Below are 20,196 nucleotides of genomic sequence, written 5' to 3'. Positions count from 1 at the left end.
AAGACTTAGAAGGAACCTTAGTGCATGCGCATGGAGAATTCAGTAGCCATGAAATTAGCATTTTCTGTAAGTAAAGCAAATATAAACGAGTTTAGAGAGGATGGAATAGATCTATAACTTTAATATATCAACTTCAGGCCTATGGAGAGATGATAAGATGAGATCCAGTATAACAGTTGCGCGATCAAAGAAAATTTTCAAATAAAAAAAGCAACATTTAAACAACATTCGGATTACGAGATAATGAGATATAGGTGTTGATATTATTAGGAGAAACTTACACACCAAAATGATTTATACTTTGGTAGAATGATCAATAAAATATATACTCATACATCTTATAAATTTCCAACTTTATTACAAACACCATATCTTTTATTATTTTTCAATTGATAGAATCAATCACGACAATAGAAATCCTATATCAACAAAAGTAACAATAGCAAACGGGACCAAACCAATCCATGTGACAAGCTCCATGAATTGCATGTTCCAAATTGATACATTTGTTGTCACATTCATGAGTATCAAAGCAAGGTCCAAACCACATTATTCCCTTTTCACAACCAATTGATTCTACTACTTGCACATCTGTTAAAGAAAAGAAAATAACCACTTTTAAAAGTTACGATACTATTATAAAAATGTATTTCTTATGCTTCAATACATGTAACACTTTTTTCTTATTAATTCATAATATTTTATAAAAAAGGCATCTTAAATCCCTTAATGACATCCTCATATTAAATTTCATGATATAGTTAATATCACAAGGTATTTTTAATAATTGAAATGGATAGAGTATCAAATATTTTTGAAATTGAACAACATTGTACTTTGGGGGCTACTCACCAGTTGATGCAACAAGGAAGAAAAGGAAGAGAGCAATAAAGGCAGAATACTGAAATTGAGACTTAGCCATATATATCTTTGAACAATATTATGTGTAGATGTGTATTTAAATTAAATTTAACAATTTATAGAGAAAGCGATAGAGTTTCATCGTGGACATAAGTAATAATGGCGGCTTGTGAAACATACAAGGACATACTTATTGAATTCTACAACATTGGAAATAGAGGAAGATATTATAAAGTAGTATGTTTTTACCTTTTGGATTTTATTGTTGTCTTCTTGGATAATTATCATGTCTTAAGCGTTTGTGATGCAATCGTGCTTGCATCAACAACATGTGATATTACAACTAGGTTTTGTTAATATAAATCCTTAACTCATGTGTTTGGCAATTTTGATAGTTCTTAGATTTTTCCTATGATGTACACAAAAGTGACAAAATAACCTAGCTGTAGTTATTAACATAAAATATTGTTGGGATTTAAAAATTGAAAGATAATAGTAAAATAAGGTGTAGTGTGAATTTGTATATTGATAAATGATGAGAAACAAAATTGTTTCATTCGTTAGGGGGTAAGCCAATGGTGAAAGAATTTAGGTAAGAAACTTTTGAGTAGTGACTTGAAAATTTTAGGCTAGGCCAGGCTTTGATGATATTTGAGTGAGGTGAAGTACAGGGCAATCCTCGAAGTACAGGGCAATCCGAAAATATGGGTAAGTAAAACTCTCGATATCGAACTTGACGTGAAGGGGTTACTTTAGAATGTGAAGGTTCGAAATTGTGTTTGATATGAGGACTTTTAGAGAGAATTCTGAGTTTCTTTCATGTGCAAAATCTCTAAAGTGGGTGACACGCCGCTATAGCGAGGTAATTATTGTGATTTATAGTACATTTTTTATATATTTTTTTAATAATCTATATTACTCTCTTTGTCTCAATTTATGTGGTACTAAACTATTAATATAATATCTAAAATCAATTAAACAAATTATAAGTCTTTTTAAATATTTTAATTTATCAATCACAGTAACTTAATTTTCAAGTATATAACAAAATTAAAAAGAAAAAAAATAAGAAGTAAAGTAAAACAAATGAATTATCTGTTTTTATCTGAAAATGATTAAAATAGCCCTTGTGCGGCAAGTTGGTAGGGTAACATCCGAACCTGAATTGCTTAAATTGATAATCTTTGTATATGAAACATTCAATATTTATGATGTATTCTATATCACATGCTTCACTTCAATACTTACTGTCAATGTTCCAATAATATCTATCTAAGATGGTGTAAGAGACTAACACAATGTCACCTGTAAACTTGCACGATTTTTTTTGTTACATCAATGAGAACAAAGTAAAAACAATACAGAAGAGACTCACTTCTTTGAAAGGACGCGTACTTTGATGATAATAATAAAAAAACTTTTAAATTCCTCTTCAATATGTATGTCATGTTTATGGAAAATCATGAATTATATGTCCAGTTTTAGAATTAGACCAATAAATAATTCATTGTTCGGTTACAGTATTGTTTTGTATTGGTGGGCACTAACACAGTGGCCGAGCCTTCTTTCTAGTTTCTTATGTTTTAGGTTCTCGTAGTGTAATAGTTATGTTTGTTTTATTATGTAATAAATTAACGTGATCGTTATATTAAGTAAAAAAATAATATGTATTTAGTGAAAAATAATTTGTGATCGTTATATTAAGTAAAAAAATAATATGTATTTAGTGAAAAATAATTTGTTCTTCGTTAAAGTGTCCAAACTGAATAGACTAAGCTACCACCCATTAGCAAAAGATTCAATTCTCAACATTCAGTGAGAAATTAATGTATACACATATAATATTTATGATCAATTGATGCATGTATTATGTTTTTATAGTTTGTTAGTCACCAAAGTGACCAAACTAATGTATAAATTATTCACCTGCACAAAATTTTATGATATTACATGTGTATTTGTGTTCATATAGTTTGTTAGTCATCAAAGTGACCAAATTAGTATGGTAAATTATGCATTCATAAAAATTCTCATTTATCTATGAAAGTTAAATGAAGTGTCAATACTAAAAATAAATAGATTAATTGATTTTCACTATTGCTAGAACATAAGAATTTATCCAAAGGTGAATCAATCATTGTACAAATAGTAAATATTATGGGGTAAATTAATATTAGGGAAAATGCACAAGTACCCCTTAGACTATGACCAAAATTTCATAGACACACCTTAACTAAACTAAGGTCCTATTACCCCTTGGAACTAATTTTTTTTGTAATTTTGTGCATCTTTTGTCTTACGTGGCATACTCCGTGACTCCACAGAATTGAGGCGCGTGAAAGATACTTGGATGCCACGTAAGTCAAAAAAGTGCATAAAATTACCAAAAAAAAGTTTAGGAGGGGGGGGGGGGGGGTAATAGAATCTTAGTTTAGTTAAGGTGTGTCTCTGAAATTTTGGTCATAGTCTAGGAGGGGTACTTGTGCACATTTCCAATTAAAAGATATATTGTATTGTCGTTTATGTGATTAAAAATATTTAATTACCTATTAAAGATAAAAATGATATTTAAATTATTTAGTGTGTCGTAGTATCTACCCAAAGGAAAATTACGACATACTTTTATCATTTTACTGAATTCACATTTTTTTTTTGATTTAAGCATGTATATATGTTTTTGCAGTTATTCCTCTTCCTTCGCCTGCTTCGTCTGTTACTTTCTTCAATGGATTGAACTTCTTTGAATAACATGAACAAGTCCAGTTCCACTTAGGTGTGATGTATTTAGACTTGACTCTCCTGAAAGATAAACCTGTTGTCATTATTGATAAGAGTAGGGAGTATGAGAAGTAAGGTTATTCAAAATCGAACCGAAACCGATAAGCCGAATCGATAAAAAAGTTATTGGTTTATAATATTGGGTTATTGGTTTAGCGTTTTTGATAACGGTTTTGATTTTTTTTGTTATCGAGTTATCGGTTCTTAATGGTTAAAGCTTTTTGTTAACGGGTTAACCGATAACCCGATAGTAAATTAAATAATTATAATTATATTATTTTGTATATAAAATTCTTGACTTAAAGTTTGATTTCCTACTTTTATTTTTGGTTGTCTCAAACACCCAAATTTTGCAAGTCGTGATGGCACCTATGTTCCCAACCAATAGGTAAGCCAACCCAACATATTAACCCAACTAAACCAACAAATGAGTAAAAAAGACCAACGCTTAGCAAGAATCTCCAACATTGAGTTCCTTATAAGTACGAAATGCGGAAGATAAAATATATCACCCCAAGAATTGGTGTCTTAAGTACAAGAGCTTCTAAAATTCGATGCAAGTCTGAAACTAAATGACAAATCTAACATAAGGGATATCCTGTTTGAATACTAATAACAGAATAAATAAAAGGTAGAGGGAGGTGTGGGCCACGGAACAGCCAAGCAGCTCACCACAACTCCAAGCTCGGACTCAAATTGCTCCACGAGATGTGCTTCTACTCGGAATCGAATCTGCACCACAAAGAGTGCAACAAGCGTAGTATGAGTACGAAACCACGTGTACCCAGTATGTCTCATTGACCGACAACGAAGAAGTAGTGACGGGAGTTATATAAGAAAATAAATTCTTAGATTGTACAAGTATATATATATATATATATATATTACACTTACTATTTAAGTTTCATCAATAAAGGAAATCAACATTTAATAATTTCCAAACACCAAACGAAACATATAGTCATCAAGAATGAATGATGGGATGAAATGCAATGCAATATGATGTCATGTAATGATATGTCTCAGAATACCCAGTACTCACTCAACCGTATATACATGATACTCCTCGGAAATACATCGAGAGTTCATGACCCATGGGGGACTCGCGAGGTCCATATACCGACACGGACGATCTCCACGTGTCTGTGCGGACGATCTCAATGCACTATCATAATATCAAATAATTTTCGCACGGACGGTCTCCATGTGCCCAAATTACAATCTTAGCATCTCACCATCCCCAGCACGGACGATCTCCACGTGCCCAACTTATACTCAGTCTTATCTCTATGCATGTGCACAATATTGTTTCAATAGAGGGAATGATGATGCATCTCAATCAATCAATATGAATATAATACATAACCACCTCAATTATCTCAACTATACGGGTGAAATAAATAAAACACAATCACACAAGGAATTCAAGTCAATAATATATCAGCTAATGCCCATATGCTTTGGCATTCTCAAATTTCAACCCACATTCTATAATAGAAATTTTCCGTTTTATAACACCGGTACTCGTACCAATGCCCGTCACACCATTGATACGAGACCACCATATTTTCCCCTTACCCATTTGTCTATTTTTATTTTTAATCTTTAATTAGGAAAACGTCCTTCAACAAGTCTAACAAGTCTTAACATACCTCATATGCCAAATTTGTGCCACGAATCTTTTAAGATTTTTCCTTTCCTTTTCGCAAGGTTTCAGAACGTTCCCAATCTACCAATTTTGCAATATTTGTAAGTAAGCAATTTTTTGTAGACATTCAAATTATTATATGTCTATCATAGACACTAAAAATCACTCATATTTTCAGCCAAACTCCAAATTTTGATACATATTGGCATGCCATATTTTTCATACTTGCTAAATTTCAAGCCAAGAACTTAACTCTAACCTCTTCAAATGGACTAAAATTCAATGTTAAATCATATAAAATAACACCTAATAATTAATTACCAATCCCAATATATATTAAAAACTAGCATTTTAATATATGAATAAAACATGAACCAACTTTCCACCCACTGGCAGAAGTGGAACGCCCCTCCCCCCTTTTAACGTTTTTTTTCCTTCGTTGGCACTGCCAATTCAAGCATCCCCCATGCCAATCATTGGCATATGATTTCCCAATGATTGTCATCCACTTTCATCACTACTACATAATTCAACCATAAAACATAAATAAAGAAAACTTCCACCATTAAATTTCCAATTTAAAAAAAATCTATTATCATTATATACATTATTATTATTTTTTTTTTTGCAGAAACCCATTTGTAAACAAGTGCCAATTTTCTAGAATATTTATCAAATTCCAATCATTGGCAATCATTGACAATGATTGGCTCAATCTTATTCCTACCATTCTGAAACTAACAATATATATAATAAATTCTTTTGACAAAATCACAGAAAACATTAACCTGCAGCCATTCAACTATTCGACTTCGATTTATATATATATATATATATATATATATATATATATATATATATATATATATATATATATATATTTGAATACTAACCCAATTGCTAACAATGTAATATAATTTAGTAATCATCACCAACTTACCCATTATTTCTTATCACCCATTATCAATATAGCATAAAATAATAACATAATACCAAGCACTCCGACAATATATTACTATATATAGAATTGAAAAGAACGAATATCTCATATCTTTACCTGAACAATGGCTATGATTTTTCTCCCTCTCGCTGGTCGCCTGTGGTAAGGTTTCGCCTCCCCACTTTTCGTTTTCCTTTTCTTCTAAATAAGAAATTATTAACCGTGAAACTCCACTAACCTATTATCTAATTATTTATTTAATAAAAGTTTCATCAATTGGGTACTCATAGTTATCTAATAGTTTAAAAATACCCCTTTAAATTTTCAAAAGGAGTCAAACTAGTCCTAGTTCTCAAAAAGACCTAGCGGGTCGTTACACTTGGTTATTCTACAATGTAAAAGTGTTTGCTTTTGAGCAAGATGTAAGTTTTGAACTCAAGTGCATGATTTATTTGGTTTTCACCTTCTTTCTAAGTGATTTTTAATGTTTTTTCTTTTGTATCAAATCTTAATGGTTAAACCGATAACCGAACAGATAACGATCAAAAACCGATAAACCAATAATCGATAAGTAAATATCTTAATGATTTTATAATGGTTTAGCATTTATACAAACCGATAACCAATAAGTCAACACGGTAAACTTTAAAACCGAACCGAACCGACCGATACACAGCCCTGAGGAGAAGTCTTTTCATAAATCATGGGAACGCTCTAACAGATTAAGTCTTATATTTAGGCGAATGGATGTTGCTAACAACATTAAGAGTACTATTCGACAAATAGAAAGTTTCAGGAAATACCTGTAGTTTGTTGAAGAACATTTTTATTTTGCTTATAAGTCTATCACTGATACACCAATGGCTTAACTCAGGACCATGAAACTTGATGGATCACGTAATATGTAAAATCATATAATTGAGATGACTAACATTGCAACAATATTTTGAACCTTGAGGATGCAAGTGGATGACACCTTCTTGGTTTGGATTATTGTTAACTCATTGCCTCTGATTTTAGACCATTTCAAATTAGCTATCACACTATTAATGATAATTGGGATGTTAGTAAATTGTTCATTATGCTTACTCAAGAAAAATTGAGACTTAAAAGATAAGGTCATTATATTTATTCATGGGTCAAGGAGCTGATAAAAGACTTAAAGTGAAGGCCAACAAGTTTAAGAAGAAGAAAGCACCTGCTGAAGTTTCACGGGATGCTTACAAGGAAGTCAAGGCTGATGCATGTTATTTATGTAGAAAGGAAGCATACTATCTTAAAAGATTGCCAAAAATGTAAAGCTTGATTTGAAAAGAAAGGTATATTTAGTGTTTTTGTACGTTTCGAATCAAATTTAGAAGTTCCTAATAATAATACTTGGTGACTTGATTCCGATGCAAATACTCATGTATCAACTATGTTGCAGGGATTCACTACGATCCATACTACAAAACCTATTAAGAATTTTTTGTTCATGGGAAGTTTCATGAAGGCTAAAATTAAAGGCATAGGGGCTTATCGATTGATCATGGAGGCTAGACATCACCTTAATCTATTACAGACTCTTTATGTTCCTTCAGTTTCTAGGAATTTGATTTATCTTTCAATACTTAATGTTTCTAGATCTGAATTTATGTTTGGACATGGATGTTTCAATTTATATAAGAATATTATTTTTATAATTTTAGTGCTCTTGTTGATGGTTTATATAGATTGAAAGTCAATAATAATTTTCTGAATTCCTTCTTTACTATACATCAAACAAAATGTTGGAATTAAACACAGTTCACTAAATGAAAGTTCTGTTTATTTGTGATATAGATGTTTGGGTCATGTATCCAAAAAATGATAAACAAGATAAGTAAAATGAGATTCTTTCGAATCTAAATTTCGCTGATCTTGATATATGATTAGATTGTGTTAAAGGAACCAAATCAAACATACTAAGAAAGGCGTCACAAGGAGCACTTAGCTTCTTGCAGTTATACACGCTAATATTTTCGGATCCTTTGATGTTTCATATTTTGGTGGAGAATTTTTTTATCACCTTTATCGATGATTTTTCATGTTATGAATTTATCTATTTGTTGAAAGAAAAATTTAAAGCAGCGGACACTCTTAAAGTGTATGTTAATGAGGTTGAAATACAATTGGATAGGAAAGTGAAAATTATTATGTTAGATAGGGGTGATAAATATAAAAGAAAGTATTACGAATCAGGATAATATCTGGTCTATTAGCAAAATTTCTCGAAGAACATAACATATTGTTCACAATATATTATGCCAGATTCACCTCAATAAAATGGTATTGTAGAAAGGCATAATCGAACACTTATGGACATGAATAGGAGTATGATGAGTAATTCCTCATTACAAAAATCATTGTGGGTGTATTAACTAAAAACCGTTGTATATTTGTTGAATAGGATTCCTAGTAAGGCAGTTCCAAAGACCTCTTTTGAACTGTGGGCCGGGAGGAAGCTTAGTTTAAGACACTTGCATGCGTGAGGCTATATAGCGGAAGCTAGAGTTTATAATTGTCATGAAAAGAATTAGATTCTCGAATGGTAACTGGTTACTTTTTTTGGTTATCCAAATAAATCTAAAGGGTATAGATTTTACTGTCCAAATCACAGTTTGAAAATTGTTGAAACTGGTAATGCAAATTCATTGATAATGGTGAAGTAAATGGGAGTATTTAACGACAAACCATGAAAATTAATGAGGTTAGGGTAAATATTCTATTAGCAATGACTATACCTCCTTCCATACTGATAACAAATATTATTTCTCTTGTTGAAGAAAACTTTAACAATGTTAAACGAACATTTTGGTGAAACACATCATGAAGGAACAAACTCACAAGTATCTGACGCAAATGAACCACGAACAATTCCATTAAGAAGATCTCAAAGAGAAAAAAATCATCCATTTCAGATTATTATGTGATATATTTGCAAGAGTCAGATTTTGACATTGGAATTACTAAAGATCCGATTTTATTCTCACAGGCCATAGAAACCAATGAGTCTGACAAATAAATTGATGTCATGAATGAAGAGTTAAAATTCATGTAATACAACAAAGTTTGGGATCTCTTTCAATTCTCCGAAAGTTCTAAAAGAATAGGTGTAGATAGGTTTTTGTCACACCTCGAGCTACTCCCGTGACACGGACACAGAACCTAGGACCACAAGTGATCCCAAGCTAACCCTGCTGGCATGATCATGAGCATACTAAATATAACAAACTGATGCGGACGCTAAATTATAACTAAATCTGAAAAGATGGGGAATACCAATATTCTATAACTTAGATATTTGAAAACAATGAGCTTAATACAATGAAGTTACTAACTCAACATTAAGCTGATACTAACTATGTTTGAAATAAGCCTCTAACTGACTGGAAATACTGGGACAAGCCCCAACTAAATCTAGCAAAAACTGAAACTAAATGACTAAAGAATGAGACGAAACTCATAATTTTTGTCCTCGGATAATGAGGACTCACCACTGAATCTGCTGAACTGGAGATCGGAAGATCGATCTATGCGTGATCTAGATGCTGAGAATCTGAACCTACATCACGAGAAGATGTAGTGCACGTATGCGTCAGTACTTGAAAGATACTGATCATGTAGGATAGAGTAAAGCTGAAATAAAACATAACTAAACAAGCACAAAAGAAAGTATAATAATTTGAACATGATAGAGAATTTTGAGCTAATTGGATGAAATGGCCAATTTATAACATGCTGAAACTCGATACTGAGTATACTGATAAATGGTCAATTCAAGAGAGTCTGACTGAAATGTGGGAGCTACTAATAAATGATAATAAAATCGTATGAGCTAAATGTGGAGTTCGATGTATACGCCACATCAAGAGGACCCAATATACCCTGCCAAAGGTATAAAGGCATACTGACGTGATCACTAAACTGATTGCCCACAGAGGGGACTTACAACCTACTTGGATAGTAGTTCTGGGACTAATTAGGTAAGTTGGACCCTAGTCCAAATCGGTATTATGCTACTCCCATGGACTTATATAGTTAGTTGATCATGTCTGAATTTTCTGTATATTCTGGATAGATCAAAGGGGAACATGGAAACTGAGAATGCAACAAGTAATCTGGTCATTATACATTTAAAACTGAGGCATATCTATCTGAAGTAACTGAAATATCTGACCTAGCATGTGTAATTCAAGAACTAAAGAAATACATAGCTAGGGTTCTGAAATTCATGCAATAATATGAGTAATAAAATGATAATCTCATTTGAAACATATATTTAATTAATTCATGAAGTTTTATAAAAGTTCTAGAAACCTGGGTTTAATCATGACAAGAGAATCAAGAATCTGACTGAAAACTAGGGACACAATGGGTTTAAGGAACCCACTAGTGAAATCCCACATACCTAGTGATGAGATCCACGGAAAAGTACTTAGGTTTTGGGGCTGGAACTGCTGAAACTTGTTGCATTCTTGAACTAAGGTTCTTGAGCTTTTTCTCCTCAGTTGCTTCTAGTTTTCTAAGTTTTGATTTAATGATTGGACTTAGATATGGTTTACTTATGTTTCTAAGTTTAAACTGACTAAAATCTGATGATTTAGGGTCAAAAATAGGTATCTTAAGATCTAAACAAAGTGGAAAAGGTCCAAAAGACCCCTGAAAAAAATTTTGTCGGACCAATCAACGACCAGGACTGACGGTCCGTCGATTGACCGACGCCCCATCAGTTGGTCTATCAGTTGGTCCTGTTTGACAGACCTTTACTAAAACGAGCATAACTTTTTACTCGGAGGTCTAATTTTATCAAGGTTGGTGGACTTGAAAAACTAATTCATTTATCTATTTGTGGGTAGGTCATGGGACACCTATTGATTTTTTGTTAAGAGTTATGACCATTTGAAGTTGACCCGACTGCATTTCCCCCTTAGCTGTCTGCTAATTCCCACCTACGGACCGTGTTGGTCATCCATAGCTCTTGTCAGAGAGTGGGTGAATGGGGGTCTCAATCGATGGTTAGGGACTACGGACCGTAGGTCCATCCGTCGACCAAGACTTAACCAATTTTTCCTGGGCTGAGATTTTTGGGAGTTTCATACCTCATTGACGGATGTGCAAGACGGACCGTGGGTCAGGCTACGGTCCGTCGATGCCACCGTTGGTTGCACCTAAAATTTTTCTGTAAAGCTGGTTTTTGTCCTGTTTTGGATTCGGGGTGTTACTGTTTTAAAGACCAAAGAAGATTCTCATGTTAATTTTGAAAAATATAAAGCCAGACTTAGCTTGTTATCAAGTGATACATTAAAAAAGGAGGCATCGATTATAAAGAGACCTTTTCACCGATCTCAAAGAAAGACTCATTAAGATCTGTTTAGATTGTGGTATCGCATTATGATTTATAGTTACACCAAATGGATGTGAAAAGTTCCTTTATTAATGGAAACCTCGAGTAGGAGTTTATATGGACTAACTACAGGATTTCGAAATTAAAGAAAAAGATCAAATGGTAAATAGTCTAAAGAAGTCAATATATGAATTCCAAAAAGCCTCACAACAATCATATCACATATTTATATAAAAGAGAAACCTAGCCCGCCTATATGGGGCCACCACAAGCAAGAATTTTCTTTTAAATTTATTTATTTTCAAAACTAGCCTTCCTCTTTGATGAAAATATGTGACTTTATTGAAAACTTGTGATTTTAATGAAAAGTTTGAACTTTTAACAGGATTATAACTTTAATGAAGAACTGCGACTTTTATGAAATTAATTTATTTCCCAAACTGGCATCTTCTTTCATGAAAAGATGTGACTTTTATGAAAAGTTGTGACATTAATGAAGAGTTAAGACTTTTATTAAAAGTTATGACTTTTATAAATAATTGTGACTTTAATGAAGAGTTTCGACTTTTTTCACAAGTTGTGACTTTTATGAAAAGTTGTAACTTTAATGAATAGTTGTGACTTTATGAAAATTTTTGACTTTTATGACAGTTTTGACTTTCTGAAGGGTTGCACCTTTTAAAAATAATTGTTACCTTTCTAATTATACACTATAAAAATATGTTCATATTACCGTTTGTTTTCTATAAATAGAGAGTTTCCTCTCATTTTAAAACAATACAAAATTTGATCTTCTTCTTCTACTTTCGCAAAATTATATATTTTTGTATTGTTCTCCTGTTAAATGACTTATTGACACCACTATTTTTTATAGGTAAGTTGGTCAATAAAATTGTTCCATCCTGAAAGGATGTAATTCTTTAAACCTCTAGTATTGGAGGGATTAGTTTTCTTAAAGGGAAATTGTGCATTCAGTGGACTAAATTTTTTCTTTTATATTTCATTATATTTTGACATATTCTGTTATGTTTTTCTACACTCATTAATATATGCTTATGATATTAATTGTTGTTTTTGAGTACATGTTTTAAATTATGTTGTTTATGTTTCTACAAAGTTATTTTCTCCAGTTATATTGAACATATACACATATAGTATGTATGTTCATTGTGTAGAAAATAATTCTTGTACTCAATTATACGAATTCATGTTTTGATATTCTATATTAAATTGTCTAACTTAAAAGAAGTAAATATGAGCTTACATATTATCTATTTTTACATAGATATGAAATTTCTCACTTATCAAATTGAAGAAATTCATTATTCAAGTTCAGAAATAATAATTGCTTTCATGTTCAAATCTTTTTTCTTGAATATGTTAAAAAAAAAAAAGTTTCTCCTAAGACATTATCACAATTGTAGAATCTATGCAACTTAAATGTTTCTTTTTACAAAATATTTTTGTATATATACTCTTATTTTCTTTTTTATTTTCCTTTTATTGTTGATTAAAAAACCAATGATTTATTATTTCGTGAATAATTTATTGATTAGAGGTTTTGAGTTATGTGATAATTTCAAATAATCAAATTTATGTTGGAATGTTGCTAATATTTTTTTAAGAACCTATTTTCCCATTATTTTTAATGTATGAATATTAGTAAAAAATTATTTGCAAGTTTAGTGCAATTATTATTTATGACCATGCAAAGCGCGGAGAAATTACCTAGTGTTATATAAAGTTAAATGATACCAGAACTTGATGAATGTGCTCGATAAATTCATAACCTCTATAAATTGTTCTTTCCTCCACCTACTAGGGTTACCACATATTTTCTACACTGATTCCATTGCTAATGGTTGTGGTAACATAAGGCTAGGGAAAGGAGGTAGAATCAATTTACGACTAACACTTCCCCTTTTCTCTGTGATGATATCTTCTAGCATGTGCCTCTGATGATTCTATGCAAGATTATTGTGTTCAAGATCTTTATGTGTATTTAAGTATTTAAAATTATTTACATATGGAATTAAAACTTAAATTTCTTGAATTTCACTTAATTCGAGAAGGATTACCTACACATCTTATTGAAGTGAAGATTAGGTGGGCGCAGTTCAACAAACTCAATCCATTCTCATGATGAAGACAATGCTCAGGGACAAGGATATCACATTAAGGCTTGTTAATGAGTTAATAAAGATTAATGGTTTTAATGATTTGCTAAGTTTGGCAGAGTTGACAAAATAGCGTATGTACGCGATAACACAGTTAGGAATCACCTATGTGAGTGTGAAGTGTAAGCCGCTTCAAAGAAGATGATTGTCAAAAGCCCATCTCTTTATACACTCATGAAACCAGGAGGTGTTCATGGCTAAAACGAACACAACCGTAAGAACCATTAACGGTAAAAGGTTAATTGTGTGACATATGGTTGTCTTGGTATACACCAAAGCTCGACGGTAAAAAGATATCGCATCTACCTATTGACCGAGTATATCCGACATATGTTCACTACGGAAAGTCCAAGGGGAAACCTACTTATCTAGATGCAATTAATTCTTGCTTGTAAAGTACACATACTTATCCGTTTCTCTGTCTTCGAGTCATTCCCCATTCATGTGGGGGATTATTGGATTTTAAAAAGGTGTGAATGGAAAATGAAGAGTTGCAATTTTTATAAAAAGTTGTGACTTTTATGAAATGTTGCGACTTTAATGAAAAGTTGTGATTTTTATCAAAAGTTGCGACTTTTATGAAAAGTTATGACTTTTATGGAAAGTTGCGACTTTTATGAAAGGTGACGACCTTTCTGAAAGATTTATGACCTTTCCGGTAAGGTACAATAAGAATCTTTTTGCACTACCCTTTATTTTCTATAAATTGAGGTATTTCCTCTCATTTTAATATAGAATTCATGGACTTCTTCTTCAACTACTAAATCTAGCATTCTAAGTGTACTTTACTGCCGTTGAGTGGTTCGCTGGCACCAGAGTTTTTAGTATCTATACTCTGGTGATTGAGATCATTTTACCCTGGGAGGTCATATTCCAAATCAAACCTCGGATACTAGAGGGGAATAATTTCCTTAAGGGGACACTGTGAGTTCAGTGGACTCGATCTTTTTCCTATTAAATATTTTCCAGATTCTGGTACGTGTTTTACAAATTTTAGATTTTTTTATTAATTTCAGTTCTTCTATTATTTTTTTCTTCACTGGTTCATTAAACTTGGTAACTTTGTGTTTCTGCAATGTTTATTGGAATCATTAAGATTCTTTAGACACATATGAATAACAATTCTTATTTAAGAAAAATATTTCGTATATTTTTTTTAAATTTGTTTCTAATTCTAGTTTCGCTACTAGTTTTTCTAGTTGTGAAAATGTTCTTAAACTTTGTTGTCTTACAAAGATATTCAAAGTTTTGTTTTAAGTATGTTTGAAATACAAGATGAACAACAACTTCCACCTTCTTGAAAGGATTTTTAAAAAACTATACGCTATAAACAAAAGGAAACCTCTCTTGAAACATTGATAATAAAAATCCGCATGGAAGCAGAAGCAAGAGAAACAAGATGCATCTTTACAAACAGAAGAGAACTACATCACAACGAAGGTAAATTTAATTATTTCAAATAATGCTACTTCTTAAACTCACAAAAATACTTCTACAATTCCTAAGAAAAAAAATCAAGAAAAATGATGGTAGACCTCCCAAGAAAAATAATGGTGAAAATAACCAAGCACAAAATCAACAAGTTCAAGAACAGGGACCATGCTTTGTTTGTGGCAAGAGTGAACATATTGCTCGATTTTAAAGATTCCAGAAACGTGGTCTTAACCCTCAGACAAATGTTATCGAAGAACCTTTTGATACGGTGATTACCGACATAAACATGGTTGAGAATGTTGATGGATGATAGACTGATTCTGGTGCAAACCTCATGTCTGTTATGACAAAGACTGAATTTAAAAAATATACTCATTTTGAGTAGCTCAAAATCATCATGCTAGGTGATGCTTACACTACTCAAGTGCTTGGAAAGAGGGATGTCGAATTGTGTTTTACTTCTCGAAGGGTATTAATTATAAAAGATGTACTTTATACTCCTTTTAAGAGGAAAAATTTGATATCTAGTTTTTTGTTAATAAAACAGGCTTGATCAATATGTAATAATGAAGAAGGGTGTTTTTGTGGGGAAGGGGTATGCATGTTATGGGATGTTCAAATTGAATGTTGAAATTAATAAAGTTTCTAGTTCTATTTATATGTTTTACACCACTAATTTTTGACATGCTCGTTTGTGTCATATTAATGATCGTTATGTTGGAATCATAATTAATTTAGGATTAATCGAAATGATCAAAAAGAATGGTCAAAAAATCCCTCAACTTTATTTTATTTGTTGAATTTACCCCTGCCATTAAAAACAAGTTATTTTTATCAATGTCGTCAATAAACTTAACAAATATACCCCTCATTCGATGGAAAACTTCAAATTACCAAATTAATTAAAATTACCCGATTTTACTTAAATTATTCAATTTTAACTCAGATCCACTTAATAAAATAACTCATTTCTTTACCCAAAGCAACTTTGTTTTTCACCATCACCACCAAACAAGGAACAAAGAATCACAAATCACAAGAGCTAAAAGGAAAAAAAAAATTCACAATCAAACGCTTCCATCTTCTTGGAATTTAGTGAAGTGGCAGTTTCAGCTTGTTGTGTAGTTGATTGTGATGATTGTGTATGAAGTATTCTGAGTTTTGTTGTGTTTTAACCCTTCTGTGGATGGTGGCGATGGATTCTATTGGGTCATATCGTTCACCTTCGATATGTAAGTTCACAATTTTCTCTCTTTTTTTCCTCTTCAGATTTTCAAAATTTATTGCTGATCATTAGCTATTTGTTGTTCTTGTATTTTATTATTTTAATCATGGGAATTCATAGTGGGAGCTGCTTTTTAGGGTTTGTAAAAAGTGGAGATCTTTGAATCGGAGGGTCGAAAATCTAGCTAGCGTTTTGGTATTGAGTTGAAGTTCTAATTTTGAGATGATGTATTGATTAGAGTTTTGATTTTTTTTCATTGGGATCCGCCAGATACATCCATTCAGTCACTACACTTGTTTTTAGTTTGGTTCAACTTTTGCGTACAGTAATCTTTTGCTTTTTGAGTTTCTTAGAGCTCTTATTTCTGTCAAATTTTGAATTGATGTCTTAAGTTGGACTTTTTGTCCTTGTACTATTTGTTATTTTTTCTTTGTTTCTCTTGTATTTCAGGTGCGGTGAATTCATTGTAGTAGTACAAGATTGTGAAACTTCTTGGTTCACCGTTATTTAAATGGCGAACTCTATTTCAGTCGATCTACGTGATGGTGGTGATTTAGGTCAATTTTTTTTTAAATTTTTTTAGAGAAGTATTTTTTAATTTTTTTAAAAAAAATCATTTTTAACGCCTTTATTTTGGTGTTTCACCATCTTTGGATCGGAATGTATCCGAAAGAGAATTTTTGTATTTTTTCAAAGATGCTCATACAAATAATAAAGAGAAAAAAATCAAAATCCCTCCTAATTTATATTCGTTTTTTTCAACTACACACTTTAACTTTACGAGATCATTCACCTGAATTGTTTATAACTGTAATAATTGCCTCCCTAAATGCTTAGTTGGCAATGTGAGTGTATTTCACTCTCTTTGAGAGAGTTAACATTAAAAACTATTACTAAAACATTACTTTTAACATATTTTTTCAATAAATATATGCATTTTTAATTTTTTATGGTTCTAAATTATTCACTTTCTTCTCCATAGCAATATAAAAAAAATCTCTCCATCATTCACCACCTTTAAATAGGTGTTACCAAAGCCATAGTCGTTGCTGCCATCTCCATTTTTACCGAATTTTTTATTGTTGATTCCAAACAAATTTACGAACTTATGTAATACTCTTGCAAAATCAATCTACCTAAATAAATAGAGAGAATTAGAGGAGGAAAAAACCATGAGGATAGTTGAGATGATGAAACTAATGGGGATGAAAATCATGAACAACTTGAAGATATCATAAATGAAGATGATAAATATATGCTGAAGTGTTGAATTTTGATATAACGACGATTTCGCATATGACAATAGTGAAAAGGATGGAGGCCTAGAAAATTCACTTTGTGAGGAAGATAAAAAAAAAATAAATGAAGATCCACAATGTATCCCCTAATATTTTTTCCAAATTAAACTTTCACAAAAAAAAAATAATAGGAAAAATGCACAAGTACCCCCATAGACTATGACCGTTATCTCATAGACACACCATAGCTAACTAAGGTCCTCGTACCCCCTTGAAATTATTATTTTTGTAATATTGTGCACCCTTTTGGCTTACGTGACATTCAAATTTCTCTCACACGCTTCAATCGCGTGGAGTCACGAAGTGTGCCACGTGAAGCAAAAGGTGTACAAAATTACAAAAAAATTAATTTCAGATGGGGTAATAGGACCTTAGTTTAGTTAAAGTGTGTCTCTGGAATTTCGGTTATAATCTAGGAGGGTACTTGTGCATTATCCCAAAATAATAAAATAAAAACAGCTGCAAAAGATTGAAGAAGAAAGGATGAAGAAGAAAGGATGAAGAAGAAGGAGAAAGGGCTTTTTTCAAAAGTTCAATCGGCGAAACACACGTGTCAAGCGTGTGTGCCTCACCACAAGGCAGATAGATGGCTGATTATCACGTTTTAAGGGGTATTTAATCCATTTAAAAATAATTTAGGGGGTAATAAGATCCCCATAAAATATAAGTGTGTAGTTGAAAATCCAAATACAGATTGAAAGGATATTGACCATTTTCTCAATAATAAATAAATAAATAAATACTAAAATCTATCTACCTTACTTCTCAAAATATTAAAAGTAGATATCTAATTTTATCAGACATATTTATCATTTGACAGTTCTTTCATATATTTTAGGAATTCTTAATTTTTCAAGTAAATACCATACATTTAATTATTCCATCTATTACATGCAATTGATGTAAGCACCATTGCATCACAAAAATTAAACACATGATTGTCCAACAAGACAACAAAATCGAAGAAGGAATTATGTTGTCATTAAGGTAAAAGACATGCTACTTTTTATTATCTTCCTCTATTTCCAATTGTGTAGAATTCAATGTGTTTCCTTGTATGTTTCACTAGCCACCATTATTACCTGGCCAATTACTTATGCTCACAATGAAACTCTCCCCCTTTCTCTATAAATAGTTAAATTTGAATATTCATTTAGACATATAATTGTTCAAAGATATAATATGGCTAAGTCTCAATTTCACTATGCTGCCTTTCTAGCTCTCATCCTTTTCTTCGTCATTGCATCAAATGGTGAGTATAATTCACAAACTATGAATTACTCTACCTAATATTATTACTTCTAACATTGTAAAATTTTAAGAAAAAAAGAAAACCGTTTTAAAAATGCATTGTGGTATTAAATATGTCGCGACATTATATAAGAGGATGTCATTATGAGTATAATCAAAGAGAGATCTAAGTAGACAGGAGGTGTGAAAGGTCAGATATAGTGGAGATGGGGAGAGACGCATTTAGGCCTTAACAATTTTTGAGACAGGTGATTAGACAAGATATGATCTGAGGATGTTGAGGTCGCAAGGTTACGACGTAATTGAACCTCGTTTGACTATTAACTTATTCATGTAGTTCTTTGGCTTGGTGGCAGTCTAGAGAACCGTGTCTATCATAGTATTAGCTTATAATACATTCTTCCACTTTATTGGTACTTGTTATCGTATATATGTTTACAGTGGGAATACACTCTATTATCTCTAAATTTTACTATGTGAAATTTCAGTGAATATGTTATTATTATATATAATTAAAAGAGTGTCATGTAAACTGAAGCATATTGTAATATTATATGTAAACTCGTGAGATTTTACTTTCTTTTCTTTGTAGAAATTCAAAAAGCAGAATCAATTGGTTGTGAAAAGATGAGTGTGACATGGTCTGGGCCTTGCTTTGATACTGGAGGATGTAATAATCAATGCATCAATTGGGAACATGCTATTCATGGAGCTTGCCACTGGGATTGGACTGGCCCTGCTTGCTATTGCTATTTCTGTTGATATATAATTTTAATTATTGTGATTGATGATATCAAATGAAAAAAATAAAAGATAAGTTGAAGTTTGTAATAATGTTGAAAATTTATAAGACATGTGATCGAGTATGAATAATTCTGGGGTATATGATTTGCTCCTTATAATAATATCCAAATTGTGACTTTTCTGATTCCCTTAGATTAATATTCAATGTTGTGATCCAACATAGGAGTCAAATCTGTTTATAACATGTATCCCTTTATTATTTTGTCATCTAATTATAAATCATTTTATGTGGTATCTCAAAAACACACTTACTTAAAAGGTCTTTGTATATAGACAAGTTTTAAGATGATTATCAGAATGAGAGAAAGAATAGTCTTTCAGTTTTTACAAAAAACAAAAGGACAAAGTAACCCTTTCTCTCCAAGTTCGATATCGAAAGTTCTATTTATCCGTATTTTTTCTGAAAAGCTTTACG

At 31.6% G+C, this 20,196-nt stretch overlaps 2 long non-coding RNA genes across 2 annotated transcripts; one reads left to right on the top strand and one right to left on the bottom strand.

Moving 5' to 3' along the window:
• Nucleotides 1–257: 257 nt before the first annotated feature.
• LOC104647202 (uncharacterized) lies at nucleotides 258–1,025 on the bottom strand. Its single transcript, XR_002027401.3, has 2 exons — nucleotides 853–1,025; nucleotides 258–591 (listed from the first exon to the last, which is right to left on the bottom strand). It is a non-coding gene; the product is annotated as an uncharacterized lncRNA (long non-coding RNA).
• A 15,162-nt stretch (nucleotides 1,026–16,187) lies between these two features.
• Nucleotides 16,188–19,859, top strand: LOC138340806 (uncharacterized). Its single transcript, XR_011213655.1, has 2 exons — nucleotides 16,188–16,435; nucleotides 19,570–19,859. It is a non-coding gene; the product is annotated as an uncharacterized lncRNA (long non-coding RNA).
• Nucleotides 19,860–20,196: the final 337 nt, after the last annotated feature.

This window comes from Solanum lycopersicum, chromosome 1 (assembly GCF_036512215.1).
Source record: "Solanum lycopersicum chromosome 1, SLM_r2.1".
Taxonomy (NCBI): Eukaryota; Viridiplantae; Streptophyta; class Magnoliopsida; order Solanales; family Solanaceae; genus Solanum; species Solanum lycopersicum.
This window is presented reverse-complemented; position numbering and strand designations above follow the sequence as displayed.